Raw genomic sequence first — 22,917 nt, 5'->3', positions numbered from 1 at the left:
CTTATTATAGTCTGTATAACGCATTGCTGCAGGAGGATCAGCATCCATTGAAACAAAGTTGTCATGCCCCCGAATGAGTTGGGACCTTAATGAAAAATCCTGGACAGCAAATAAACATATTTAAAAGAAAAAAAGAAATATATACATGAAACAGAACTAATTGCCATCAACAAAGATTATAAAAACATGTAAGATCTCAAAAATAAAACAAAGAAAGACAGAAGAGTCTTATTCAGGAACAATATGTACATGTAAAACCTATGCTTCCTTCACATTGGTAAAAAAACCTAAGAGAAAAAACTTCAAATTTCCTAACAGATATTCTACAATCTGGAGCTGAATCAACAATCTGTAATTACCCAGAACAACATTTATTTGGCATTGGCACACTTGTTTCTTACACAGTTACACATCAACAAAATTAGTTTCAAAATACAAGTCTAAGAATGATATTGGCTTAGTTGGAAGTGAAAAGACTTGATTCTCAATTAGGAAACATTAACAATCTCCTTCACTGAACGCATCACTTTATTTCCTCTCGCAGCACTCTTGCCAAACAAACACAAATTAAGACTTGGCGAAAAATTATAAAGATGAGAAGAACAGATTGAGATAAACACAAATATGACATTCAGAGGTACACAAGAAGTTGCCACCTTTATTATGAAGTTCATACTAATTGTTCTTATGTTGTATTACAGCGTCACAGAAAGATGCTAAGGATTACAAAGCTTAGTTTAAGTAGGACGCTACAGCCATATTGGGTTCTTCAAAGGAGTAACAACAGCCATAACTTGCAGGTAGTTATTTAAATTATATATTCCTTTTTCTCTTCCTTGTCCACTTTGCTTGTATCCACAATGCACGTGTCAAGGTGTTAGCAACGTCTATGTTCTGTGTAAAAACTCCAGCGGCTAGACCAAAAGATGTTCAATTTGCCCTTTTGATGACCTCATTCAGATCCCTGTAGACAGGGGCGGACCCATAGCTTTGGCTATGGGTTCCCGGGCACCCACTCAACTTCCCGCCGAAATGTAATTATAAGGTAAATTTCGGTTAAAAATTAATTTAAAATTAGCGGGAACCCACTAAAATATTTTACCAAATTCATAATTTACTTTAATAATTCAGAAATCTTATTAATTATTAGGCGATTGTTGTTCGAAATTATTTAACATCTCGTATTTATTAAGATATTTGTATAAATATATTCCTTTTAGTTTCCGTTGTTCTTTAAATTAACATTTAATATTAATATCAAAAATTTAAATATTAATATTTAATTAAATATTTATTATTTATATTAATAAAATAAAACAAGGAACCCACTGAGAAAAAATTCTGGGTCCGCCACTGCCTGTAGAGACATGGATGTACAAATATTGTGTATGAATGACTTTTGTACTCACTTGTACTTTAGAATGGATTGCACTGGGCCAGATATCTCATCTTGTGCAATAATCATGTTGTCCTAACAGCGACACAGTCAAGAATCTTACTATGTTCACTTTGTCTTTCATCCTGATTTCTGGTAAAATATGGTTTTAGCAATATAACCTGGACGCCTGAGAAAACAGTTGGTTGTACGTAGAAGCCTTTGGATCCGAATCTCTCTTTATGTTTTGGCTATAGATGACTATACCATCTAAAACCATGAAACAGAGTATACCATGCCATCATCAAATTGAGCCCGATAAAACACGTCCAGTGGATCCTTCACCAATAAGATCCTCAACGTTAAATCTATAATGTCCTATTACCATTACTATAACTTGTTACTGTCAAAGAGAACTGAGCTTGCGAGCACAACTTATATTTTAACAAAAAACTTTCTTACAGAAATCACAGGATTTTGCAATAGCAGTCGCCGATGTAAGAGGACATATTTCTTATATTGTGGTATGTGGTACAGTTCATGACACAGTTGAAAAGAAAAGATTAGGTTCAATTAAGTACATAAGTACCAGTCGAGGAAACTCTGGATACATAATGCAATATAAATTTAACTAAAATGGTATAAAACCTTAACTCTGGACATACATTGCAACAAAACTTTAAATAAAAAGGTATAAAACCTTCAGTGGCACCAAACTACAGCACACTTGTTTTGGCATATGAACTTCTCATTAGCCAATCTGTCATACGTATCAGTAGGCAGAGCATAAGATAGTCATCTATAGCCAAACATAAAGAGTAACTGATAATCTTGGCAAAAGCTTTTAATTTTTTGATAAAAGCTGGCTCTGTACCTAACCTGTACAGGCTTTGGCCGGTTGAACAACAGTCAGTATCTCCTAAACATGTTGAGATCTAAGAATTTGTTATCACTCCCATCTAACTAAGTTATTGTAATTGTAAAATCATTATACTCATAAACTTGTGGCATTTGTATTAACTAACATACATACAATGTAGAGTGAGATAGATTAAATTCAAATATCACATAAAACCCGAGTCCTATTGTCAATTTCGATATCATGGATACAATAAATTTACACTTGTGAATATTAATGTATGTCATCCGCTATGATTTGAGTGTTTCTGCATGATAGTATAAAATGACATTAGATGCAGTCAAGTAAACTTAAGTGAATACATTACCTGAGTAATAATTGCGATGGAAGTATCTTCCTATATTCTGGTAACCTACCAAATCCCTCATGCCTCCCCAATTTAGATGCTTGCAATACTGATTCATCCTCGTGAACCTTGAAAAAAGTAAGAAAACTGTTAGCACGCAATCAATTATTAATCGCAAAATAAAGATTTCATTGAGAGATCAGATATGCACATGAATTTCTTACTTAATGAAAGAATACACTCTATAATTTATTTCTTATCTAAACACATGCTGAAGGGGTTTTTCAAGATTTTCTACCCTGCCTAATTATAAACGGTATAAAATCTATTAATAAAAAAGTACAAAGATTCTAACCAATTAAAATATTACTGGAAAACAGGATATGTTAATACAAAATTATCTTGCTACTTAGCTATCTTTACTAAAACAAATTAGACCCAAGAGCCACATTGACAAAATACATTTACCCATATCATTAAAAACTAAAATTAGTTGCCTGGATATTTACTTACAATTTGAATCTCTATTTGAACACCTGTATCAAATGACATAGTTATGTTAATGCTGCTGGATGATGTATAGTTTTAAAATTTCTATTATATATGTCTGAAAAAATTGAGCCAAAAATTATATTTTGCAGACATAAATTATTACACTCGTCTAGTTAGTATTATATATTCGTTTGAGAATGTACCTTAACCTTAAGTTAATAACTGCAAGAGGCTTCATCATCAGAATTGATGCAAAGAATCGATATAACACAAAACGTCAAAACGACATATACACGTATTAGAATTAAAAAAGGGGAAAAAAGAAAAGAAAAGGAGAGTGTAATAGTACCTTTCTTCAGGCTGAAGCTCGATTAGCCTATATAATAGAAGAGAGCGATTAAATAATCTAGTTACAGAAAAATATATACATATGTGTTTCTGCATTCACGGAGAGAATTGGTACCTTTGCCTAAAGAACTCGAAGTCAGTACCTCTCATTTTCAGCCTTCACAAATATGTAACCGAAGTAGTAATTTCAGTAATGATTAATGAATAATGAGACCTTCGATTTCTGCAGGGCACCCTCTTTGAGTTCTCTTTTCTCTGCCGTCTTCATCCTTTAAAATTTGTTGAGCTTCATCTTGTGTAGTGTCTGATCCTCCAAAGTTTGGCAGGAAAAATGGGAGGTTAGTCCTCCACTCAACTCTTAGTCCCTACCCAATTGAAAAAAAAAGTGTATGTCCAAATTTCAAATTAGAAAGTAGACATTTAACTAAAAAGACGGCGGTGGTTCAAGGTGTCTGTTTTCTGTTTTCTGTAGTATTTGCTTTAGTTTGTAAAACCAATGTCCATTAGGAGAGAGAGTTGTAATAGCAGACGTTTTTTAAGTAATAGTCTAGTAACGAAAAAAAATGACCAAACCAAAAAACGTGAACAAAAAGTAGGACTACAAATTATACCTATGTTGGCTTATTATAGTATAGTATATAGTATAGTATAGTATAGAGAGATGCGTGATTTTATTTCCAGTGACATCAATAAGTTCCCAAAACCAATTTTTAATCAATACTCACGGACTTTGCCAACATAAAGATCAGGAATTATAAGGTAAAACTAATTTGTTAGGTCCAAAGTATCGTAGAAGGGGGGTTGAATACGATACTCACTACAATTTAAAATTCTTTCGAATCTTGCGGATAAATAAATTGCAGTCCTGTAATGGGTTTCGTGTTCCGGATATTTATTGGGTCGGTTTCTGAGGATATGAAAATATTAAACCAACACACAATATTTTCCAAGGTATATCTGTATATTGATAAATACCTCGAAGGTGCTATAAATCCAAACCCGAAGGTTGGCTACAATGGCTACTACTACTTACACTCACAAACCCTAGCTTCTAAATATATATATAATACAAAACTAAGCTAGAGTTTATTTGTGTGTAGTAGTGTGCAAGGCACAAAGCCATTCCACCATAAAGGTGGTGGAGAGTGTATAAATTATGAACCCACATCTCAAGTATTTATAGACTTCTCATTAACTAACCATGGTTAACTGAAGTTGCGCCAGTTGCTTCATGCATGCCAAGGAAGGAGGTTTCTTACTTAGATTATATACATATAAATCAAGTTGGCGCCTCAAGAGAGAGAGGATGGCGCCACTTGATTATACATATATATAATCTAGGGTTTGTATCACTAGTTGGCGCTTGGGAGGGAGTTTGCGCCTCCTGTACACTCATACAAGGGACTTAGAATTTCTAGGTTAAAAGAAACTTGCGCCTCACAGTGAAGTATATCACTGTTGTCTCTCTTTTGACTTCAACCTTGCGCCAAGACTTAAACTTGCGCCTTCTTGCACACTGGAGACAGAGCTATATACTTAGAGAAATTCTAGGTCTATGAACTTGCGCCTGTACAGTAGACAACTCCACTGTTATCTCTCCTCGGACTTCTTCCAGGTCAAACATTGCGCCATGTATGCTTCCAGTGTGTTCACAGTATAAATGACTTAGACAAAATCATTCACGTGAACTTGCGCCAGGTAATATCTTGTGTGAAACCCTACATGCACATGCAAACCCTAGGGTGCCCTAGACACCTGACATCATCATATGCATGCATAATATATATAATATAATATATTATGTTGTTATTATATTAATAAATAAAAGTATATATAAATATATACACATATATATATTTTATTTATATGAACATATAATAATATATGTACATATATTTAAATATATTCTCATATATTCAAATATATATAATATATAATTATATGTAAATACAAATACAAATATATATAAATATATATAGAGATATATATAGTTATTTATAAATATAAATATAAACATAAATATATAAAGAAAAGTATATATAAATATATACATATATATAATATTTATATAAACATATAGTAACATATATATACACATATATTTAAATATATTCTCATATATTTAAATATATATAATATACATATAACTATGTGTAAATATAAATATAAATATATATATAAAGATATATATAACTCTCTCTAAATATAGATATATTTATGCACATAATATAATATATATATACACTTAAATATATAAATGTTTATGTAAAATATAAATACATATATTATATACATATATATTTATTTAAATATACATACATATAAATATACATATACATATGTTTAAAAAACATATATACATATATATTATATATATTATATTTAATTAAATATACATATATACATATATATAAATATATTTGTACATATACAAATATATAAGTGCACACATATAAAAGATAGGTCACCTGATATGGCTTTCTGTGGAAGCTTTGACATATGGCATTTGAGCAGTAAGCTTTGGCATAGCTGGCATTTGGCTTGACTTGGCTTTGGAACAAATGACTTGATATGACTGGATCAATTCTTCGATCGATAAATACTTTGCAAAGCTCCGTACGTGCTGACGCTTAGTGCACTGGTCTGGTTCACAAGCGACTAACACTGAAGTTGAACATTGTACCGTCTTTGTCAGCAACCATTGATCAGTCGGTTCCGGGTTAGTTTATGCTTCAGTTTGTTGATTATAAATAACCAACCAAGATATATAGAAATATCTTGCTTCAGGGGTTGCACTGAAATCTTTCGAGTACTTGGACAACATCTTCATTGCTTCCACAATCTTGAATACTTCAATCTTTATTCTTCACTGAGGCATGAACATATTAATGAACTTCTTCCAGTGAACTTATTCCTTCAAGACTGTAGATGGCTTCTTCAACCTTTGTCTTCGTATCTTCCGATTCCGGTGCAGGCGTAGTGTTATTTACTTGTCCTGTTCTATTGTTGAGTTATCATCCCTATGTGACAGATAGGGTTGTCTTTACATTTAGACTTACAATCTCCCCCTATTTGTTTGTTAATCATAACAAGCAAATCCTCTGGAGGATAACTCAACTAACACTAGAAAAAGTAAAGTCCTGGACTAGTAAATAATGCTACAAAGTTTCTGGATCATATAATACATTTCCAGATTTCATGAATAGAAATAACAAATGTGCATATCACCTTTATTTCTCTTGTTCTTGCTTACCTGCCAGATAATCCTCATAGTCTGTCTTGAAGAGAATTCAAAACATTCCATTATGCAAAGAACAATCAGCAGCTTCATTGAATTCTTCAGTGGTAATGAATGAGTTCATGTCTACCACATACTGAAGAATAAATGTATCACCTTATACTTCTCCTCCCGTTACCTTGATCAGGTTCCCCTTAGTGATAAGTAGTTGTCTCCCCTTAGATGAAAGATCAATCCTCCTCCTTAGTTGAAAGAAGAATCTCCCCCTCAGTAGTACACAGCTAAAGAGTAGTTTAATCCCCCTTAGTTGTAGACAGCTAAAGAAAGCTAACTTACTTTTTCTTCCCCCTTTCATAAATTCTCCCCCTAAATATATTCTCCCCCTTAGTTGTGGAATCCTCCAAGGATATGTGGTATCAAATAGGTCAAGGAATGTGTACAATACTTCCTGTACCAAAAGATAATCTCCCCATAGAGAACTAAACAACGCTAAAGCTTGGGTCGAAGAAAGAGTTCAGAAGAAGGGTTTACTTTGATTGGGTTGGTCCCTATGCTGAAAGAATAGGTTCCAAACGGAAAAGTAATGAATAAGAACTGACATTCCAGTAACAACATCTACTCTGTCTTTAGGTATAAATTTGGTAATTAGTAGGAGTCTCACTAAAATGTTCTGCAGGTGTATCACTCAACACTCAATTTTCTCTCGGTTTTAGGGTAAGGGTGTCACTCACAAGTTCTGTAAGTGTATCCCTCCACACAAATACTGAGCTTCCAAAATGCTGAGTACCTGCAAGAAAATCACCTTAGCCACCCTTAAAGGGGGTCACCGGTGGTGCAATGGGAGTTCGTAATTCCCAGTCCCTGCAGACTCATCAAATAAATCCGAATCATGGTCCACAAGTTGCCAACCACTAAGTGGCTTATCCAATTAAGGATCCAGAGTTGTTTGCTCTGGGAGGTTAGACAAAGGCTTAATTATGGCAAAGGCCTAAGTCCTCCTCAATGTCTGTGAAGACATTTGATTCAAGAGAATCATCAACCATAAATTCACACCGTGAAATGGAATGAACCATAGTTGCTTCCGTCAATTCTTTCAACAACTTGTGAGCTTTCAATACCAATTATTATTATATGTACCTCACAAGTGTTTCACTCTTCTCAATTTCCTATGTGTTTGCACTCACTCATGCTCACATATTTCTCATTCAGATATCTAACTGGTTCTTCTCAGAATCTCACCAAGTGTTTAACTCTCAATGCTTGGCTCACAATGTTTCTCTCAGCACTCAAAGTATGGTCTTCTGTACCTGCATGAGAAAATCACCATAGCCCCTTCAAGAGAGGTCACTGGCGGTGCAATGGGGTTTCGTAAATCCCCGATCCTCAACCGACTCATCAATAAATTGACTCATAGTCAGAGAGTTGCCGATCTCCTATAAATAGGAAATCCATTCCGATTGGATCCAGATTTGTTCTTATCTGGGGAGGGAGACGAGAATCCTGAAGATTTGGCAATTGAGACCCTCGTTTCCTCCTTACACCTATAAAGGCATCAACCATCTTATCTACCGTAAAATGATAAATGAAGAAGTTGCTTCTGGAACAAAACCTTTAACCTTACTGTGCACTCTCTTGTATTGTGTCCATAAGATTTTTGTTTAGGCTCTTCATCAGAGTGATTACTGATGATGTGCTTGACTCAATACAAGATGCTCTGGCTGACGAGCGAATTTCAATGGACTCATCCTGTTGAGAGAATGATTCCAGAGACTGTTTTATTGCCTTTTCAGCTCTATATTCTTTTGAGAGAATACAGATGAGCAACAGTTACCTCAAGTTCAAAAACACCTTTTCTTCTTGAGAGGTAGAGCTGTGGGTACACTATCCCTCACATCCTTATTTGCTGCAACAAGTACAGTTTCTCCCTTATTGACCTCTAGTCTAATAAGTTATTCCTTATCACTCCAGGAGGAAAGTTGGGATGTGTTCTGAATTTGGTTTTATAGTCTGGGATAAAGATTGTTGGTTTTCAACCTTATGACTATTTAGGAAAGCCAAGAAGCTGATTAAGTTCCGAAGAACAGAAAGAGATATAAATGCATTTTAGAAAATCTATGATTTTGAATGAAAGCAATTGCATTTAATCTTTTGAGGAAAAATGAATCAGTTGTGATTGTAAAAATGATTTGCATAAAGAATGACAATCACAACCGATGAAAGAATCAAAGTTTTCCATTAAAAACTGGTTTGAGTACAAGAGTCTGAATCTATGCATAAAAGGTTTAAATGAACTTGTCTTTGAAAAAGACACAGACTGCTGTTTCTCACTACAATTTTAAAAAGGGAAAAAGAAAATTTATGCGCTACAGTGTATAAAGCACTCACCACAATAATTAGTGAAAAGGCCTCATACTAGCACATCGTCAAAACAGACGTTGCAAGTGACAGAGATCACCAAGTACACAAATACAAGATAATCAATGTCTCGTCCTATGACGCTACATGTATAGATGCAAAATATGCTAAGAAATATTTATGAAATAGAGTAGTGGATACCAATTGTTGAAATCAATTGATAAGAAAATTTCTTTGAAGAAACTCACCACTCCAGAACATAAATATGAGACAGAATAAAAATTATGTTGTCTCCCTTGTACTCAGAATATTAAACACCTAAAATATATTAGCACCAGTGGTTTTAAGAAATATGCAACAATATTTTACCAGTGCCAATACATCACAATCAATTCACAAATAAAACATCAATAAAGCATCAGAAATAGATACCAATTAAATATTTCAAAAATGAATTAATCATGCTTCTATTATTCTATCAAAGTCAATCATGAAACAAATAAGCATAAAGTTGTCATGGATCACAATTTAACTAAGATGAAATAAAAATTACTTACGAAATATTATATAATTATCAGATAAGCAAATAACAACTAAAATCATGACAATCATACAAAGATATTCGCAAGCCCGAGGGAAAGTTGAAGAAAAGTTCACGAGTCTTATATAGATAATCATTAAACACAAGTGAACTCACACAACTCCTCGCAGAAAAATATTAACAATTAATATTAGTGATCTACATATAAGCATGCAAAAATATCACTAACACTAAAAGTATCACAACTAATGCAGTTAGACATGAAACAAAATATCAATTAATAAATCATCAAATATCCAACACAAAAAGTTATGCTTCAAGTATATACACTAATATAAATGGATTCAGCCTAGAGAGAATCTAAGTAACTCCACAAATACTAGTATATCATGACTAAATTCTAACTAGATTCTAACCACATACCAATTACTGATACAAGTCACAAGTCTAGAAACAAATAAGTCATGCTTCAGATTTTATACCTATAAAAATGAATTCAACCTAGAAAATAATCCTAAGTATGTTCACAAATACAGATATATCACGACTAGATTATGACAAAGTTCTCTACCAGATACCAATTTTTGAAGAGGTATAGATCAAGAAAAATAACATAATTAAGTCATGCTTCATGTCATCCCTGATCATTTAAATCATGAACAAATAAGTCACTTAATTGTCATGCAACACAATTTAAATAATTGAAATAACAAACACTCATGCTAAAACATATAATCACCATCTAAGTATGCAAAGCAATAAACATGGCAATCACATATAATAGCAAAAAGCACGAGGTACTGGATTTTAAATAAATTCACAAGTCTTATATATAGACAATTTAATACTCATGAATTCATTCAAGGAATACGATAGACATGCTCATGAAAGAAGTAATACCTTATGTCAACGAGCACTAGATCGAGCTAGGTCCTTAGGTTCCAATAGCAAGATCCTTAGGTTCAAGGGAGTAGAGAGTGCTTCACAGAGTTGCTGGAAATGGAGTTATTTCCTTGTTCTTGACATCTTCTTATTATAACAAGAAATCAACCTCCTTCCACGAATGACAGCTTCAAGAGAGAATAAATCCCATGTCTTTCTGACAATCTGTAAAACAATATCTATGTAGTTGTACAGGTTAAGCACAGTATCTTTAGGGTACCATTCCAATAGATTAGGCAATCCCCAAAAATAACTATAAACCTCTTAACAACTAAATGGATAGATTCTCCAAAATCCACTCAAAACCATGAACATTGACATAGAGAAAATATAACATGTGATCATTTTGCAGTTAAGTAAAGTGATGAGTTGAATACCTCTAAGACTTGACATTTCAGTTGATGTACCTTTCTTGTACTGATCAAGTTCAGTGGTTGTTGGCTTAAGTCTTGGCAGGTCTAGAATCTTCCAAAATGCGCATATTCAAAAGATCCTTGACTTCCTTTTATTGCCATCATTCTTTAGGCTAACTAGTAGGCCATACGGAATTGCACTTTCCAACAAACTCATCATATCACTAATCTGCATTCACTTAGCATTTATCTTGCACAAGTGACGTTAGTCCACATATAATATAATCATGGTATCACAGCACATATATTTGTATTGTGTGTGCCTTGTATCATGAGAGGTAATAATTTGGATACCAAATATGACTCTAGCAAACAGATATTAAGATAATATGCTAGTCAGAAGTCATACCATGTTTGTGACGATCATCAGGTGTTGGATAGCAACCCATAGAGAGCTGGTGAAGAAAGAGAATACAAATTCCGTTGGATCTGCAACTGCAAAGTCCTTGAAATGTTGTATGAAGCTTCATCTTCTAGCTCACTGTAATATCTTGAACTCGAGTCTCGTCAATGGTGCTTTAGTTCAATCATGAAGGTCGTTGAGTTCCCTAAGATGTAGAGTCCTGAACTTGAAGATTCTGTTTCCATCATCTTCATAACCTTCTCCTTTGTAGTAACTCTTAGCAACCAAATTGGCTTGTCCCTCGTAACAGAGCCAAAAACATCCAGTTGGAATCTAAATACCCGACAAGTACTAAGTAATGAATTGTCATTAGGTCAGGGTATCAGAATCCGCATAATCTGCTTTACAACTTGATTGAGATCATATTGTTGTTCAATCACTCAATCTGGATCCCTTTAAGAGCTTCTGAATCTTCCTCAAGTTTCACTTCAGATTGAAACCAAAAGAAATAACATCCTTTCACAATAGCTCTCCCAGTCTTCACTTCACCGTTAGGAACATTTAAGAACTAGAACCCGGGAATGATATAGACTCAAACCCTTTGTCTAAGCAGATACGTTCTTGATATGTCATGTTCATCTTCAATGTGGTGTTGAGTTTGACTAGTGGATCCACCAAATGCTCCCCCTAAGCTGTTGCTGGGATCTCCTTAATAATCCTTATCCTTGCAAAGAGATTCTGCTTGGATCTGAATCATTATTATACCAATAATATCACCTTTAACAGCTTGGAGCAAAGTGTCGTTCAACGTCCCATCCAGACTTACAATCACCTTCTGTTGATCAATCATAATCACCCTGTAGACTGTAGACTCCATTGAGTAGCCGAGGAAAATATTCTTTGATTTTCAAATTCAAGACTTTCAAAGAGGCATTTTCCTCCAAACACATACCAAGAGTTAGTGTTTGCTTCTGATTGGCCACTGGAAAGAATGGTGTCTTTCTTTTTATCAATGATCAGGGTTCATCTTGATCAACCTTCATTTGTGACATCTTGTCCTTCGAACATATATGAACAACACAAAAGACTCAAGAGTAGTCAACGATCATCACAAAAAGATATCCGGCTTTGTTGTAGATATAACATTAACTGATCCGTAGAAATCCATATGTATCATCTGAAGCGGCTCAGTAATGTTGATCATATCTTTGCTTCTTTGTGATGCTCCTTCGACTTCCCTATTGACATACCTCATAAGCTTCATCCATATAGAATCCCAGATGAGGTAGTCCTCTCACCAATTCTCTTCTTACGAATAAAAAGAGCTCCTTGTTTTGACATACAAGTGTGAGAGCTTCATGTTCCATAGCTAACACTCATCCGATGAAGCTTTACTATCGAAATAGCTCACTCCATCTTCAGTTGAAGTTCCATATTAGCTACGAGCAGATTCACATCTTTCCTGATTTGAGATAAAGCACTATTCCATGAACTGACATAATGTCCTTTGTTAGAGAACAGTCTGATACTCAGAATTTGTGTGCTTTGACTCTTCCACGAAAGATATACTTCCATGATGACATTTCATAAAAGGAGCATGTTCCATAAGAGAATCTTTGTTGTCATCTTCCAAAGATTATTGACGGAACTGCTCACATGATCACATTTGCTAACAGGGTACTTTTTGTGATTCATATGATTTCAGCTACTCAGCAAACAGAGTGCACCAAAAATCATATGGAATATATGTAACCTGCAATCACAAATGGAAAGAGTTCTATGGTCCCCAATCATAACTGGGTCCGGATGGATTAGAGATTTTTCTTTAACAGTGGTAACAACAGAAGCAACCTTAACATGCTAATTCTTATTTAGACATTGCCCTAATGTGATTCTCAAACATGCTTTTCTAAAATCAATGCAAGTAAAAAGACATGCATTCATGACATGAAAATAAGCAGACATGATGTTGAATACACATGGCAAACAATCAAGGATAAGACAAGAGCAAGATAGGCCGTTATGCAGTTCAGAAGATTCAGTACTCTCTACTTAAACCAATTAACACAAGTGCAACAGGTAGCAAGTAGAATTACATATATATTCAATAATCTTCGAAAAGCATATGGATCTGATTCCAATCTGTTGTTATATGGCATTATACTATCTCTATTACCTAAGTCAGTTTTAAATCTAACATGAAGTTCTAAAAGTTCTACTGACACAAGGTAGACATTCCATCATAGAACAAATAAATTCCTTAACAAACAATTCAGATAAATAAGCAAGTCTAATTGTACTAGGGAATCTGAAACAAAGTGTTTTAACAAAATTATACATGCTAGGATCATAACCCCTAAAACTAAGAGTTGTTTTCCAAAGGAAAGCTTCTAATCTCACCAATGCAAATAATCAGATCCTAAATATTCATACACATGTTAAGAATCTGCTAAAGACACATGCACAAGATTATCATCAATCCTAGTTACCAGAACAGTGATCTAGCATACTAGTTTTACATTATCTAATGTGATGCTATCATGCTTGTGCTTGTGTGTTAAACAATTCTACTCAGAGATTTATAACATGCTTTGAATATAAAGAAATATGTATTGCATAGTTAGAAAGAATTCGTACCTGAGATGTGCGAGTTGAGTCATCTTCAAAGAATGCTAGGATAGTCAGATAACCATAATCATCCTTCTCATCAGCAACTGATCCAGCTCACACCTTTCCTAAAATAGCATAAGAACTTGTTGTGATGTTTCTTTCAAAACATCCACTTGAATTTCAGACAAGCCCTATCATCCTTGTTTGTCGAGGCTTCAATATATATAGCAACCCACCTTTGCTAAAGATACCAATCAATATTGTGTTTACTGACCAACTCAGTTTTCAAACAACCTATCGAACTGAACCCTGAAGAGTCTCCACTTGAAACCAATGGATTCCGTCTGAATCTGACATGACTAAACTTCTCAGACAGTGTTATGCTAATCCTTGAAGTTCTTTCCTCACATTCTTCAAAAGTGTTAACTTTCGTCGACTTGAGCTTCCTCAAATTCAGCAGTTACAAACTCTTCTGTTCAATTCTAAGGTTCTGACATAAATGCACGAAACTGATTTGGTGCGGTAGTAACTCGATAATTATATCCTTAAACCTCCACAGTTCTCTGTCTTTGGTCTCAGATGATTCCAGATAGATTTAGCATTGGTACAATTCACTAAGTAATTGTATATCCCTGAATCACTGAGTTAGATTTGAAATCCCTTGAAGATTCTTTTGCAAAAACTTCTCTTTTCCTACTCCTAGTGGTGCCATTCAAAGTTGACATTCCGAGCCCTGGAAAGATGCTTCATTGTAGATGTAGCAAATTCCCATCCTGATCTGGTGATCTGATAATCAAGTCGGAGTAATTACTCAGATCAAGGCCTGAGGTACATTCTTCAAAATCCACTTTTAGTAGTACCAAATTAGTCTTCAATAGAATCTTCTTCGAATCACAATCAGCTTTGTCGAACATAGAAAACTGCTTCTAATAATCCTTTGAGAAATCAATTGGATTGGGTCATCAATGTACTTCCATTACCGGTTCTGAGAATCTGGTATTTGAAAGCCCGGTGTTTGTCTTGTAATCTGTCAGCCTGATCTGTCTCAACTAAATGTCAATCTGATTTGTCTTGGAGTAGAATAATTAAAAAGGTTACGGGACACTTGATTATTTAAACTAAGTTTAAATTATAAAGAAAATAAATTTAAAAATAAGTTTTAAAATATGAAAGAAAATAAAGTATAAAATAAACTTAGTTAAATCTATAAAGTAAATTTAATTATATTTAAAAAATAAATTCAAATAAATTCATAATAAACTGAATAAGTTTAGAACAAATTTATTTCAAATTCATTTAGTAAATATATTAAAATTTATTAGATAAATTTAATTTTTGAAAATATTCAAGTGTCTCGTCTCCAATTAAATCATAGCTTCCAGAACAAACTAAATTGAACCCTTGAACTTGAACTTATATCCATAATCAGTTAAAATCCTCTAAAATTTATATTCTAGATTTTAACTTAAATTTAAATCATAAACTATACAAATTTAAATAATAAATTTATAAAAATTTATGATAAGCTTGGTAAGTCTAAGAGTAAACTTTACAAGTCTAAAATAAATTTAAACAAATTTAATAATTGAATTTAGTAAAGTTTATAAAGTAAATTTAATTAAGTTTATAAGATAAATTTAATTAATTCATAATAAACTCAATTAATAAGTTTAAAATAAATTAAGTCAAATTTATAAAATAAACTTATTAAAATTTAAAGTATAAATTTATAAGTCCCGGTCCAAAGTTCAGTATCCGACAGATTTTCCTTGCTTAGGCCTACGGACAAATTCAGCAACACAAACCGGAAGAACATTTCCCCTAATCAAATATCAAAAGCTAGGTTCTTGATTTTCCGTACGATTAGGATCCTGATTTGTATATCAATCAACCTCGCTCTGATACCAATTGTTAGGTCCAAAGTATCGTAGAAGGGGGGTTGAATACGATACTCACTACAATTTAAAATTCTTTCGAATCTTGCGGATAAATAAATTGCAGTCCTGTAATGGGTTTCGTGTTCCGGATATTTATTGGGTCGGTTTCTGAGGATATGAAAATATTAAACCAACACACAATATTTTCCAAGGTATATCTGTATATTGATAAATACCTCGAAGGTGCTATAAATCCAAACCCGAAGGTTGGCTACAATGGCTACTACTACTTACACTCACAAACCCTAGCTTCTAAATATATATATAATACAAAACTAAGCTAGAGTTTATTTGTGTGTAGTAGTGTGCAAGGCACAAAGCCATTCCACCATAAAGGTGGTGGAGAGTGTATAAATTATGAACCCACATCTCAAGTATTTATAGACTTCTCATTAACTAACCATGGTTAACTGAAGTTGCGCCAGTTGCTTCATGCATGCCAAGGAAGGAGGTTTCTTACTTAGATTATATACATATAAATCAAGTTGGCGCCTCAAGAGAGAGAGGATGGCGCCACTTGATTATACATATATATAATCTAGGGTTTGTATCACTAGTTGGCGCTTGGGAGGGAGTTTGCGCCTCCTGTACACTCATACAAGGGACTTAGAATTTCTAGGTTAAAAGAAACTTGCGCCTCACAGTGAAGTATATCACTGTTGTCTCTCTTTTGACTTCAACCTTGCGCCAAGACTTAAACTTGCGCCTTCTTGCACACTGGAGACAGAGCTATATACTTAGAGAAATTCTAGGTCTATGAACTTGCGCCTGTACAGTAGACAACTCCACTGTTATCTCTCCTCGGACTTCTTCCAGGTCAAACATTGCGCCATGTATGCTTCCAGTGTGTTCACAGTATAAATGACTTAGACAAAATCATTCACGTGAACTTGCGCCAGGTAATATCTTGTGTGAAACCCTACATGCACATGCAAACCCTAGGGTGCCCTAGACACCTGACATCATCATATGCATGCATAATATATATAATATAATATATTATGTTGTTATTATATTAATAAATAAAAGTATATATAAATATATACACATATATATATTTTATTTATATGAACATATAATAATATATGTACATATATTTAAATATATTCTCATATATTCAAATATATATAATATATAATTATATGTAAATACAAATACAAATATATATAAATATATATAGAGATATATATAGTTATTTATAAATATAAATATAAACATAAATATATAAAGAAAAGTATATATAAATATATACATATATATAATATTTATATAAACATATAGTAACATATATATACACATATATTTAAATATATTCTCATATATTTAAATATATATAATATACATATAACTATGTGTAAATATAAATATAAATATATATATAAAGATATATATAACTCTCTCTAAATATAGATATATTTATGCACATAATATAATATATATATACACTTAAATATATAAATGTTTATGTAAAATATAAATACATATATTATATACATATATATTTATTTAAATATACATACATATAAATATACATATACATATGTTTAAAAAACATATATACATATATATTATATATATTATATTTAATTAAATATACATATATACATATATATAAATATATTTGTACATATACAAATATATAAGTGCACACATATAAAAGATAGGTCACCTGATATGGCTTTCTGTGGAAGCTTTGACATATGGCATTTGAGCAGTAAGCTTTGGCATAGCTGGCATTTGGCTTGACTTGGCTTTGGAACAAATGACTTGATATGACTGGATCAATTCTTCGATCGATAAATACTTTGCAAAGCTCCGTACGTGCTGACGCTTAGTGCACTGGTCTGGTTCACAAGCGACTAACACTGAAGTTGAACATTGTACCGTCTTTGTCAGCAACCATTGATCAGTCGGTTCCGGGTTAGTTTATGCTTCAGTTTGTTGATTATAAATAACCAACCAAGATATATAGAAATATCTTGCTTCAGGGGTTGCACTGAAATCTTTCGAGTACTTGGACAACATCTTCATTGCTTCCACAATCTTGAATACTTCAATCTTTATTCTTCACTGAGGCATGAACATATTAATGAACTTCTTCCAGTGAACTTATTCCTTCAAGACTGTAGATGGCTTCTTCAACCTTTGTCTTCGTATCTTCCGATTCCGGTGCAGGCGTAGTGTTATTTACTTGTCCTGTTCTATTGTTGAGTTATCATCCCTATGTGACAGATAGGGTTGTCTTTACATTTAGACTTACATAATTCATCAAGCAAAGTAACAAAAAAGAAGAGGAACAATGTATGCTAAGAGGAGTAGAGTACCATGAAAAACATACCAACTGCCTTCTTTCTTTCACCAGTAATGTAGAAGATATCCTTTTGACCCTCTTTCATTCTTGTAACATAGTCCTTCAAGGTAGCAAGTTCATCGCCACTCTTAGTCGAGTGATATCTGAGCAGATCAGCCAATTTTGTCCTGTTTTGGCTACCCTCATGTATTCCCAACTTCAAGTTTCTTCAGTTTTGGATTGCGATTCCTTGCCTCGATTTCTTTCTCTATCTGTCCAATCTTAGCTGAGAATTTGTAAAATGCCTCGAACATTTCTGCATCTCCGGTCCGGATAGAGGAGTGGCTTCTCTCCCCAATGTACTCCTCATCTGCTGAGTGAGTTGACAGAGTGTCCACCACAGCCATGTACTTTGTTGTTTGTAACATGCTAGGTATTGAGGCCAGGAAATATTTCTCTGGATCAGAGACAAAGTTGACGTATTCAGGATCATTTTCATCAGGCACCAATCGCCGCATCAGTGGGGGGCGGTTGGGGACATAACCACCATAAGGATACTGACCAAAGTTTAATGCAGCATGTTGAGCAGATGCAAGCCAGATTAGGGTGGTGAGTATGGAAATGAGATCTTCGCTGGTAGCTAATCTGGGCCACCAGCTTTCAGTGCGGTTATCAGCATGAACAACTCCCTTTACAAAACAAAGATACTCTGGAATTAGCTCTTCGCAGTGTTCATAATAAACACTATGAGGACACAGCGCTTTATATTGTTCATCTTCTTCCGAGTATCAAACAAATCAAACGGAGCCCTCTTTGGAATAAATAGAATGGCCTTGAATTCAAGTTGGCCCTCCACAGAAATACAGCCGCAAGATGTTCTTCCCAATCATTTGTCAAGCTCTTGTAGAACTAAGCATACTCATGCTTAGAGATCTCCTCAGGCTTGCGCAATTAAATTGGCTTCTTCTTGTTAATGAGCTGGCATTCATAAGAAACCTTTTTGATTTTATTTTTCTTGGACTCTTTCTTCTCTTTGTCCTCGTCAATTTCCTCCACATCACCTTCCTCCTCTTTCATGACTTCCTCATCTTCATCATCGCTTATCTCTTTCTCAGTAGTTTTCGCTGTCCAGAGATAAATAAGATAACTAATAAATTCAGAATGCTTCTTTATAAGATCCTTAATCCCCCTCTCTTCCAAATACTCCAGCTGCACAGATGAAAAAGTGGTCATTAATATCACTAACAAAACTTTATAAAATTCACTAAGTATAAGAATGGACAGGTTGTTATACCTGATCCTCCTCAAGGAAGAGAGTGATCTTAGTCCCTCTCCCAAGCTGCTCTCCTTCCATGTCTCTAGTAACCGTGAACTATTTACCAGCTTGTGACTCCCAAACATACTGCTCATCATCATGTTTAGTAGTCACAATAACCTTCTCCGCAACAAGATAAGTAGAGTAAAATCCCACACCAAACTGACCAAATATACTCACATCAGCCCCTGCCTTCAACGCTTCCATAAATTCCTTTGTTCCAGATCTCGCAATGGTCACCAGATTATCCACCAAGTCTAACACCAAACCACAAACAAATCAATAAAAACAACATGGACCATAACAAAAATAATATATATACACCAAACATAAAAAAAAACAAAAAACAAATCACGCCTCTAGTTCACAAATCAGCCTAGTGTAACATATAAACTTCCCAAATCCCCTTACCGTACACATAAAATCACATACAAAGCTTACAAATCAACCACGACCACATCTTTTGTACCCTTTCTGAATTTTTTTGAGTCAATATACCTTAAATATCCCGATACCGATTTTGCCAATTCAAACATCAATGAAAATAGAAAGATGGAAATCAGTATGATACCTTCTCTTGTGACGCCAAAGATTCAAATAATAGCAGCAGGACCAGAAGAATTAGGCAACAACTCTTTGTGACTCTCTCCGATCACATAATCAATTTCCAACTGCTGGAATACTAACAATACAGTTCATAAATTAACAGTAGCTGAACAAATCATTCACTCGCAGATGTTAGCAAAAGTGTGAGATATATCTAATATTAATTATAAATATATATATATGAAATGCCTTGAAAATCAAAATGATATAAACAACAAAGATGAAATTATCAATCCTTATGGGCAACAAAATTACTAAACTTAAGATAAATAAACAATGGATAACAAAGAAAGCTAGTTATTTAGAACATAGAGAACTCATATTCATATATATATATGTATGCTGAACATACCTTCTGGGGAGATGAATTATGTAGTGTTCTTGAGAGATGGAATGAAAAGGAGCACAGGAGCTCGCCGAGATGAAGAGAGAGCTAATTCTACTCTGTCCCTCAATCATTTTTAAAAAATCACATAAATGGTGAGGTTTGTTTCGGGAAGGAGCCGATGAAAATCGATGGTAACAGTACTTACTTTATGAATACCTGCAGAGAAACAAAAAGCAAATGCGATTAGGTAAGAGTTTAAGTGAGTAAAGGTAAGAATGAGGAGAGACGGAGATAGAATTACCAAAGTGAGAATAGGAATCGAAGTAATAGTCGGCGCTTGTCTGGTCGGCGCCGATGACAGAGCCGTCGAGGTCACACATGGCAGAATCCTCTTCGAGAATGGAGCTACCTGTTGCTGTTCCTTCTGAATTGTCTTTCTCGTACTCGAATTTTATTTTTGAGGGCTTCTATGAAGTATTCATATCTTTGGGTTTATCTGTGTTTAGGGTTTTCGATTTCAATTGGGAGCCGCTCTTGTTTGTCAAATGTTTTACGTAGTATTTGGTTTTGTCAGCGAAGTCGATCTCAGTGGGGAGATAGAGTCCTAACACGAGACGGTTTTTAAACATAGTATAGCATTGACGAAACCAAACCAAAAAATGTGAAGAAAAAGGAGGACTACAAATTATACCTAGGTTGGCTTATTATAGTATAGTATAGATTTACTCATACTGTGTGTGTAAAAAGTCAAGAAATACTTAAAAAATTGATACTAGTTTTTATATCATGACTTCTACTCCTTTCCCAAACACTTTAATCACAAGTCTTAACTTGTTTCTAACTTCTACTTCACTTCTTTATTTTAAGTAAGAAATACTTATTTTAAGTTCGCCAAACGACGCTTTAATGTTATCTAATTTATTTAAGGAGTTATATGGTTGGAGATGAGACTAGAAATTAAGTTAAAATAATATATGAGGATGTTATTTTTTAGTTATAATATCATGTGTTCGGTAGATGAAATGATTATGGTGGGTTTAAAATAACTTTTAGATAATTAATTATAAATAGTTTAAAATATTCTTTGATTTACATATTTAATTATTTTTGAGTTATTAATTTTAATTTGTTTTAATATTTTACATGTAATGATATAAATATTGATGAGGAAATAAAATTAAGAAATTCGATCACACCCATAATTTTATCTAGTTCTTATGAATATATCTTGTAAGTTTGAGGCATGAGTTTAATGAAATAAAATTCAACTAAACATTAGTTATAGATTTGAAAGCAAAACTCACACCTGACCATAAAAGTGAAAGTGAAATCATACTTAATATCAGAAAAATGCGAAACCGATAATCTCTTAGAAGTTCTTCTGTTAAGAAAAAACAAAAAAAAAGATTCTTATCTTTATAGATTAAGACCAACCAAAATTTTATTAGAAAATTAGTGCTAACAGTTATGTTTATAGAAAAATATCAAATTAATCACTTGTTTCACTTATATATACACACACATACAAACACACACACACACGTGTGTGTGTATCAAATGAATCATTATTTTTCAATTTGACTCAAGTTAATCGTTATTTATATAATTATGTGCAAGCGGTTAAAATAATCAAACTTGATATAAGAATTATTTTTTGTTAATGTGTAACAATGACGTCCCGTTAATAGATTAATTATGGCAACATGTAATTGACAAATAAGAATATATGAAATAGGAATTCTATGTTAAAAAAACATACATATACATGTATCATATATATATTTCCTCTTGTCCTGAAAGAATCACACGCAACCATTAGCTTTCCAAAAGGAAGGGGAGATCCACTGCTTATGGCTCACGAAAACATTAGATTTATTCATCTTCTTCGATGCTCTTTGGGTAAAGAGTAACATCCTTAGCCTTGCTCATAAATGAGAGGTATGAGCACGATTGGATAGCCTCGGTTGTCCCGGGACACCTGAGTTTGACTCTGGCTCACCCCGAGAATTATTAGAACAGATACTAATTTGTAAGGCATACAAGCCTGAATTGTCAAAAAAAAATAAATGAGAGGTATACTCTCCACCATAATAAAACACATCAACTAAGGTCGACCTTGTAATATGTATAACATTCATAAGAACAACATCATACTCTCCACCATAATGATACACATCAACTAAGGTCGACCTTGTAATATGTATAACACTCATGAGAACAACATCATATCAAATAGAATCACCTGTCAATATATATAATATATATCTTCATTTTTCACTCATCCATTCTCACACATGTTATACACATATAAAATCATTTATATTAAAATTAACACAACTAGATTTTTTGATCAATCTCAAATCATATCTTGTAAGACTTTTTACCTGATAAATACATCTAAGATGTCAACTTATTGCTTAACTTATTCACTAAGTCAAATATAAACTATTTTAACGGTCCTTATTTATGAAGGTAAAGGGATTGATCGATAATAGAGTCCTGATTTTTATGCATCAATTGGTTTTTGAGCTGAGTTTGTAATTTTTTGTTACAAGTTTGGGGATGTTTTAAAAATTAAA

General features: G+C 33.5%; 1 pseudogene; it reads right to left on the bottom strand.

Moving 5' to 3' along the window:
• Nucleotides 1-341: 341 nt before the first annotated feature.
• On the bottom strand, nucleotides 342-20,935 carry LOC108194430 (heat shock protein 83-like; annotated as a pseudogene).
• Nucleotides 20,936-22,917: the final 1,982 nt, after the last annotated feature.

Source organism: Daucus carota, chromosome 7, assembly GCF_001625215.2.
Source record: "Daucus carota subsp. sativus chromosome 7, DH1 v3.0, whole genome shotgun sequence".
Taxonomy (NCBI): Eukaryota; Viridiplantae; Streptophyta; class Magnoliopsida; order Apiales; family Apiaceae; genus Daucus; species Daucus carota.
The sequence above is the reverse complement of the archived record's forward strand: the minus strand, read 5'-3'. Positions and strand labels throughout refer to the sequence as shown.